Here is an 8,669-nt window from a genome sequence, read left to right as displayed (position 1 = left end):
CGCCTCCTCCGCTCAAACACCTAACATCCACCGATCATGGTACGCCTTAAGACTACCGCTCGAAAAAGAACCTCCACTCGACGGTGAAGTAAAGGCACATCCTCCAATCCCAGCGATGTGATTGCCGTACCTCAACCCAAACCTAGCGAAGCAGACCCCCCCTTCAGACATGACTGCCGTACCTCAACCCAACCCTAGCGAAGCAGATCCCCCATCGGAAACGACAACAGTACCTCAAGATTCTAACATGACAGTCTGGCTCGACATCGACGACACCATGGCCCTGCCCACTGCCGAAGCAATAGTTCGTCTAGAGAAAACAACAGTAGCCGCTCGGGACGATGGCAAAATCACATTTAGGCAAACTCGCCTAGGGAAAGGGAAAGCTGTACTACCACCATCGAAAGCTGAATTGACTGGATTCTTGAAATTTACTACCAAAGCCTAAAAGGATAGGTATGCTGATGTACGAACTCAAGCGATTTACCCAAGTAAGTATGTCGACACTCATTCTCTTGAAAAACTGGATATAAAACAGGATTTCGATGCTATGATAGCTAGTATGTGGTGGAAAACCTTAATGACTGTTAGATACCCCACATTTGTTGAATTGATTAGAGAATTCTACACAACCTTTCAGTTCAAAACACTAGAGAATTTCACATTTGATAGTCCTGGAGTTGTGCGATATCGACTCCTAGGCAATGAATTTAAGCAATCCATCACTGAATTCAATTTGGTCCTAGGATTTGTTGACACTGAATTTTCTCTAACCAATCAATACAAGAGCTCTGCCATAGATTTTGTTGATAATTTTGATCAGGCAAAACTCTGGAAGACCATGTCTTCTAACCCCATGCATTACGATCCTAGCAACTCTAAAGGTGGGTATCTTAATAAACCTGAATGGGTTTACATGCAACGATTTTTAACATTCAGCTTTTCTAGTAGAAAAGACACAGCAAATGTATGTACAAAAGCTAAACTTTATTTTATTTGGTCCATGTTGCATGGTAACACAATCAATTTGGGTTTTTGGTTGGCTTCACAATTCAAATTTGTGTTGACTCGTAAAGAAAGCTTTTATGTTTAGGCTTTTTAATTACTCATTTGGCTATTCGCCTTTAATTGCTTGATCTCGATAATACTAACTTACATATTGCTTATGATGGAACCATTGGACATCGCCTGTTTGATGAAGATGCACATGCTTGTGGAGCACAATGGGGTGTACTCTTTCCAAAAGATTTCTCCGCACGGTCAAGGCGATCCTCCAAGATCTAGGAAACAATCTTGCCCAACGAGCAGTCTTCGTGATCCAGAGGATTCCACTGAACCAGATTTTGAAGCTCGATTGGAAAAGATGGAACGAGAAATTTCAAAGATGGAGAGAAATTTAAATGCCTTGATGAAACACTGGGGAGTTCAACCCCCTTGCCCACCGTCACCATAGACTACTCCATCCAAGTGGCTCACAAAACAGGGGAGTACCACATCTCTTTTCATTTATTTTGAGAGCCATTTTCTTTTTGATACATCAAGGACAATGTATAGTATAGGTATGGGGGAGGATGATTTTCTTTTGAAAATATCTTTTTATACTTATAATTAGTTATGCTTTAATTCATATGTGCTACTTTTTCTTTTGCAACCTTGAGTTTTATTTTGATAACCTGGAATACCATGTAAGTTAGAAATACATTTTTGGTTTGAATTTTAATGCATGAAAGGGGATAAGTATGATTAGTGTTTCTTTAAAACTATCTGAAGGTATTTCATTAGTTTATTGATTGAAAAATGCACAAGACTTGATACAAATGTGAACATTCAAGTGAGCTTTTGATCCTTAGAGCAGTTCATTATATTTTGCTCTGATTGTTTTTAATGAGTGTTATCAAACTAGTATGATTATTCTAGAACTTGCTTCTGAATGCATGTTGAGACCACATCCTTAGATTGATGCTTTAATATGAAAATGGCAATTAGGATTAACCTATTCTTAGACTCTTAAAATACCTACCCTATTGATTTCCCTTTTAGTTAGCCACTTTGAGCCTACTTTCCATTTTCATTTTTTTTAACACATATTTAACCCAAGACCTTTTTTTGCTACCTCTATTTTTCTACCCTTGTCAAGACAAGAAGTGAAGTGTTGCATGGTACAAATGAAACAAAAAAAAGAGACAAAACAAAAAAAAGAAAGAAGAAGAAAGAAAAAAAGAAGAGGAAAGAAAAGGAAGAAAAAGAGGAAAAGAAAGTTGATATCTATTCCTTTCATGAGGAGGAGAATTGAAGAAGTATTCATCAGAATATATTGAATTAAATTGTTACTCCTCACAAGTTCTCATATAAAATGTGGGAATAAATATCAACTTTCAAAATTTTTGTAGGTATGTTTCATGGATGTGGCATAAGTTATCATGCAAGAATCCAATCTTTTTGTCTTCATAATGAAACATTTCAGCTCTTCCTTTTATCACACCCTTGCCTAAGCCCCGTTACAACCCTCGAAGTCCCTTTGATTTTTGTGCCTAGTTCATGTGTAGTGGTGGAGACTTGATTTATTAACAAGCTTATGGTAATAACATGCTATGTTTTGATCCTGAGAGCAAAAACACCCTAAACACTTTGAGAGTATTGAGTGAAACCATATTAGGGTGTTAAGTCTTATTGCTTTGATATTGATGAATTATTGAGATACTTATTCTTTTTACAAAATTTATCTTATGAGTGCTAATCTCCTTATTATCATTATTATTCAGCTCATTAATGTATGTTTTAACTTATTTGGTATTTGAGGAGATTAAAAGAGATGAAAGGAAGGTTAAAAGGAGAATTGGTATGTTGAATTGAGGTATGCTTGAGGACAAGCATAAATTAGGTGTGCGGGAATTTGATAGGTCACAAATAGTTATACTTATTGTGTTTAATTCTCTTACGATTTGGTTGAATAATGTACTTAATTATGGAAATTCTGTTTATTCTGAATTAGGTGATGAAATATCAAGGATGGAGCAAAATTCAGCCTAAAGACATGTTTTAAGTCATCACTTGTCAAAAACTAAGTCTTTTGGAGGAGATGCAGAAATCTGCACAGAAGATCACTATCGACAAGGCGTGAGCATGCCTTACAGCCCATGACTCCGTAGAAATCTGTACAGAAGACTACTGTCGACAAGGCGTGACCACGCATTGCGTCCCATGAGCTGCTGAAAGATGCGAAAGAGAGCTTCAAAATTTTCAGAGATTAATTTGTGATGGACCCATCTTTAGTTAATTTCCTTTATTTTTTGAAGTATTGGATTAAGAGAGCTTTCTCCCATGTATTTAGGATTTTAATTTATTTAGATCACTTTTTATCTTATCCATCCTTATAGGGATAAGATTATATAGGAAGCTTACTTCTTTTTAATAAGGATTCTATTATTAGGGTTTAGGGTTTTACTTCCTATATAATGACGGCTGGAAGTACTCTTATTCATTGATATTCTTCATTCTTCTTCTATTCTCTACAATTCTTGTGAATTCTTACTCTACCATGAGTGGCTAAGTTTTTAATTTCTAATTCAAAAGTGAATAAATTCCAATTGTGATTTTGTGAGGCTTTGTGCTTAATAGAATTCTTCTTTAATTTAAGTATTCTTTATTTCTTGTTCTTATTATTTGTGAATTATTGATATTGATTGAACTGACGACTGAGCTTTGATATTGATTTTTCTATTGCTAAACTTTGAGTTTGTGATCCGTAATTGTCATGAACGATTGACACAAGTAGCAAGGAGCTGGCTCATGTGTGTGTGATTACGGTTTATTCGAATTACATAGCTTGCATGATAGGCTCTAGGGAAATAAAGGAACAAGGTTAATTCAATTGCAGTTATCTCAATTAATTAATGTTGGTTTAGTCATTCTCATTATTCTTAATGCTATCATTAAGTTGATATGGAACGCTATCGTGCCCAGTTGACTAATGGTAAGTTTTGATTTGGATGTTGGGTTTGAGTCAATTATATTAGGAGAATTACACTTGTTGCGGCTTTTTCGAATAAGTAGACTAAGTACTTGAATAGAAGGATTGATATTTTAGCCTATGATCATGATTACAATTGGATGGAATTAGCACTCTTGAATTGGAAATTTGTTAAGATTGATTTTTATTTACTTTAATATTCAGCCTTCATTATTTTATGCTTATTTATAATTTTGATTCAAACATTCAAAATACCCCCATTTTTATTTTACTTTGAGAAGCTATCCACATTAGTTCCCTTGGGATTCGACCTAGTTTCACTTTTTCTACAAATTAGTTTAAGAAAATCAGTAATTTATTTTGAAGGACTTCGACAACTTATACATATGTCCTACCAATCTTTCTAACATCTGATCAATGAAAGGAAGAGGGAAATGATCCTTCCGAGTTGCATGATTAAGCCTCCTGTAATCAATGCAAACTCAAAATCCTGTAACCATTCGTGTGGGTATCAGCTCATCCTTCTCATTGCGAATCATTGTCATGCCTCATTTCTTCAGCACAACCTCCACAGGGCTCACCCAAGAACTGTCAGAAATAGGATAAATCAATCCTGCATCAAGGAGCTTAATTACCTCCTTTTTCACTACTTCTTTCATATTCGGGTTAAGCCACCTCTGTGGCTGAACTACTGGTCTATAGCTATCCTCCAAAAGAATCTTGTTAGAACAGAAACTAGGGTTGATCCTGGGAATATCAACAATCTTGTAGGCAAAGGCCTTTTTATACCTCTTGAGCAAGTCTAAAGTTTTTGCTCGCTCCTCAGGTGTCAAATCTGCTGTAATAATCACAAACAACTTTTCTTCCTCATCCAAGAATCCATAGCTCAAGTGCTTAGGTAACTCCTTCAATTCTAGGGCTGGGGGATCCTCAAAAGAAGAATTTACTTTCTGCACTTGTGACCTGTCAAGAGAAGAAAAGGGTCAGTAGAAAAGCTAGGCTCAGTAGCCAACAAACTAGCGAGCTGCTCCAACACTTGCTCGTTGGACAGCTCCTCCTCCTCTCCTTGCAATGCTACCTGCAAAGGATCATCAAGCAATATTTCCTGTAAATGAGACTCAACCAAATCATCCAGAATATTAATAGAAAACACAACATCATCATGGTCTAAAGAGTGTCTCATAGTAGTAGCTAGGTCGAAGGTTATGGTCTCATCATCTACCCTAAGCTGAAGCTTTCCATCACAAACATCTATAACAACCCTAGATGTTGCAAGAAAGGGTCTACCTAGGATCAAAGGCACAGTACTCTCACCTTCCATGTCCATAACTACAAAATCAACAGGAAAAATAAACTTGTCTATCTTAACAAGCACATCTTCAATAATACCCCTAGGAATCTTAATAGTCCTATCAGCTAACTGAATACTCATCCTAGTGGGCTTAGGTTCATTCAAACCTAACTTATCAAACAAACTAGTGGGCATCAAGTTAATACTAGCTCCTAAATCAGCTAATGCACCACTAATAGGCAAATCGCCAATAATGTAGGGAATAATGAACTCCATAGATCTCTCCTTTTGAGTGGCAGCTTGTTTTGAAGAAGAGCTGAACACTCCTCATTCAGAGTCACTAGTCTCAAATCCTCTAGCTTCCTCTTGTTACTTAAAATTTCCTTTAAGAACTTGGCATACTTCGACATCTGTGAAATAGCTTCAACAATAGGTAGGTTAATACACAGTTGTTTAAACAAGTCAAAAAACTTACCAAACTGCTTATCAACATTCTCCTGCTTAAGTCGAGTAGGGTAGGGGACTGGTGGCTAGTACTTTCTCACAGGGCTCTTCTGCCTGTCTTCCACCTTCTCTTCTTTTATCACCTCAGGCTCAGCCTCCTTCCTAGCTGGCTTATCCTGCATGGAAACATCATCATCATCAGCTAATGGTAGAGAGCTAGATAACTACTTACCTGATTGCAAGGTGATAGCCTTGTGATGGGCTCTTTATGCAACCTACACCTAAGGCAGTGAACCTACCGATGCAGTCTAGCACTAATGGCGAGTATCAAGGTCGTATTCCTCGGGAAAGTGAAAGCCCAGAGTTACTCCTTTGTTCTTTGTTATATTAACCTAAAATGGATAATGAATAAATTCTAAACTAACTATCAACTACAAGCTAAGTTTTGAGGGAGATGCAGGAGTAATTGATAAATGAAATAATCAAGACAAGAAGACAAACCCAAAAGGAATCTAAACTAGTTGGCAACCGAACAAAAGATAAAGGATCGGTGAGTCTAATTATGCTACCCGTGGATTTATTCTTAATCAATTCGGTTTCTCTCTCGAGATAACCGAATTCCTAAACCTAATAACCTAAAGTTGGAATCTCTTCCTAACGATTGATTCTTAAATTAGCATTAAGCTTTAATCTGCCTCTATTAAGCTTTGTTAATTCTTAATCCGGCTAGTTAATTATCCTTATCTCTAAGCGATTATTAACCAGTTCTTGTTATTCAAAATTCCAATTGCCAAACGGATTTCTCAATCTCATAAAGCAATCTAAACATCACAATTCACAACGTCTCATGAATAATGCATAATCTTATTAATACTGAAAACAAGAAGAATACAAAACCAACTCAAATAATCCAACAATATAATATCAAGCCAACATAGTAAAGAAATCCCAATGGATTAAATCAGTCTAGCTAAACATGTTCATGTTTAAAACAATCTAGGAAATCAATTACAATGAAAGAATAATGAAAATAAAACATGTACACCCTTTTCTCTCGAATTGGATGAACAACTCCAAATCTGGATCTACACTTTGATTAATCTCCCAAACTGCCTCTTGAATTGCTTCCACTACGGTTTTGCACTCGGAACCTTGCGATTCCGGGATTCTTACTCCCCGCAACTCTCTCTTGCACTCAATACTGTGCAGAAACCGAACCAGCCGCTAGGGCTTTATGTCACTTCTTGCCCCTCCCTCCTTTCTAAGAAAAATTCATTTTTCTTATATATTTAACTCAGCACGGCCGTGTTCAAGGCCGTGCTGAAGTCCAGGCCGTGCTGAAACTGTGGATCTCACCAAGTAGGGTTTCACCACGGTCGTGTTTCTCCCCGTGTTGGCCACCACGGGCCGTGCTGAAGGCTGTGGTGGCTACAGAAACCGTGCCCAAAGTGAAAATTTCAAGAATCAAAGACAATGGTTGAGCACGGCCAGAGTCCAGGCCGTGCTCAATGTATGCATTGCGGGCTCTTGTCCGATCTTAATGAATTCTCGTCCGTTTCCGCACGTATTGATCTATAATTGCTTAAACACTGATGATGGTCCTATAAATGTTCCTGAAATGCAAAAGAACATAAAACACGGGTGATCTGGGAATAAAAGCACAATAATTGCTAAGAACATACGCAATAATATGCAAGCAAATATGTGCAAAACTATGCTCATCACCTTGCAATGCTCCCTTGGGTTTGACTTTGTTGTGCTGGGGAGCGATCCTTGTGGCCTCTCAAACATCATCTTATAAATCTGCCCAATCTAACTCTCCAAATTCTGAATGGATACCTGCTGATTTCTAAGAGCACTGTCGGTCTGCTAGAACCTCGTCTCAATTGACGTGACAAACTTCATCATTAGCTCCTCCAAGTTAGATTTTTTCCTACCGCTAGAGGAAGTCAGGCTGGTACACCGTCATTGCTGTGGTGGTCACGATGCGCTCAAATCCCTGGTGGACCCTGGCTTGTTTCTCTAACTGAAGTTTGGATAATTATGCCAACCGGGGTTGTCTAGGTGCATTACCCATGTAGTCTACCTGTTCAAGGTCAACAGAAACAATAGAAGATGAAGAATTAGAAGTTGAAGCAAACATACCTCCTGCATTACAGTTTGCACCGTAGTACGGGCCACCGCAAAACTCGCAGCTTATCTGGGCTGCATGAACCGGCATCTGAAGCTGGTCTAACTTCTTGGTCAGAAGCTCCACTTGAGCTGCCAAGGCTGCTGTGGAGTCCAAATGATTGACCACTCCCTGCCTCACTGGTCAGCTCCTAGAAGACTGCCACTGATAATTGTTCATGGCCATCTCCTTTATTAAGTTCTGAGCCTGCTCGGGTGTTTTACTATTCAGCGCCCCTCCTACTGCTGCATCAACCATTTGTCTAGTAGCAAGGTTCAAACCACTATAAAGTTTCTGAACCTGCATCCAGACTGGTAGACCGTGGTGTGGACAGCATCTCAACAAGTCCTTGTACCTCTCCCAGGAATCATATATGCTCTCGTCTTCCATCTGCACGAAGAAGAAATGTCATTCCTTAATTTAGCAGTCTTAACTGGAGGAGAGTACTTGTAGAGAAATTTCTCAGCCAATGATCTCCATGTCGTAATGTTGTTGGCTAGGAGCAACTGCAACCATCTTTTTTCTCGGTCCCTCAGAGAGAAAAGAAACAGCCTCAACTGAATGGCATCATCAGTTGTTCCATTTATCTTGAAGGTGTCATAGATTTTTAAGAAGTTGGCGATGTGAGCGTTTGGGTCCTCGCTCGTCAGTCCACCATATTATACACTATTTTGCACCATCTGTATCACATTTGGCTTTATTTCGAAATTGTTGGCTGCCACAGTTGGTTGCAATATACTCGTCTATGTCCCTTCAAGAGAAGGCCTAGTAAACTCCTACATTATCCTGGGTTT

The 8,669-nt window shown here is 38.4% G+C and overlaps 1 non-coding gene across 1 annotated transcript; it reads left to right on the top strand.

Moving 5' to 3' along the window:
- The first annotated feature begins 8,191 nt into the window (after positions 1 to 8,191).
- Positions 8,192 to 8,297, top strand: LOC125369962. Its single transcript, XR_007215684.1, has one exon. It is a non-coding gene; the product is annotated as a small nucleolar RNA R71 (small nucleolar RNA).
- Positions 8,298 to 8,669: the final 372 nt, after the last annotated feature.

The sequence above is a fragment of the Ricinus communis genome, chromosome 4 (genome assembly GCF_019578655.1).
Source record: "Ricinus communis isolate WT05 ecotype wild-type chromosome 4, ASM1957865v1, whole genome shotgun sequence".
NCBI lineage: Eukaryota > Viridiplantae > Streptophyta > Magnoliopsida > Malpighiales > Euphorbiaceae > Ricinus > Ricinus communis.
Note: the sequence above shows the minus strand (reverse complement) of the source record. Positions and strands in the feature narration are given on the sequence as shown.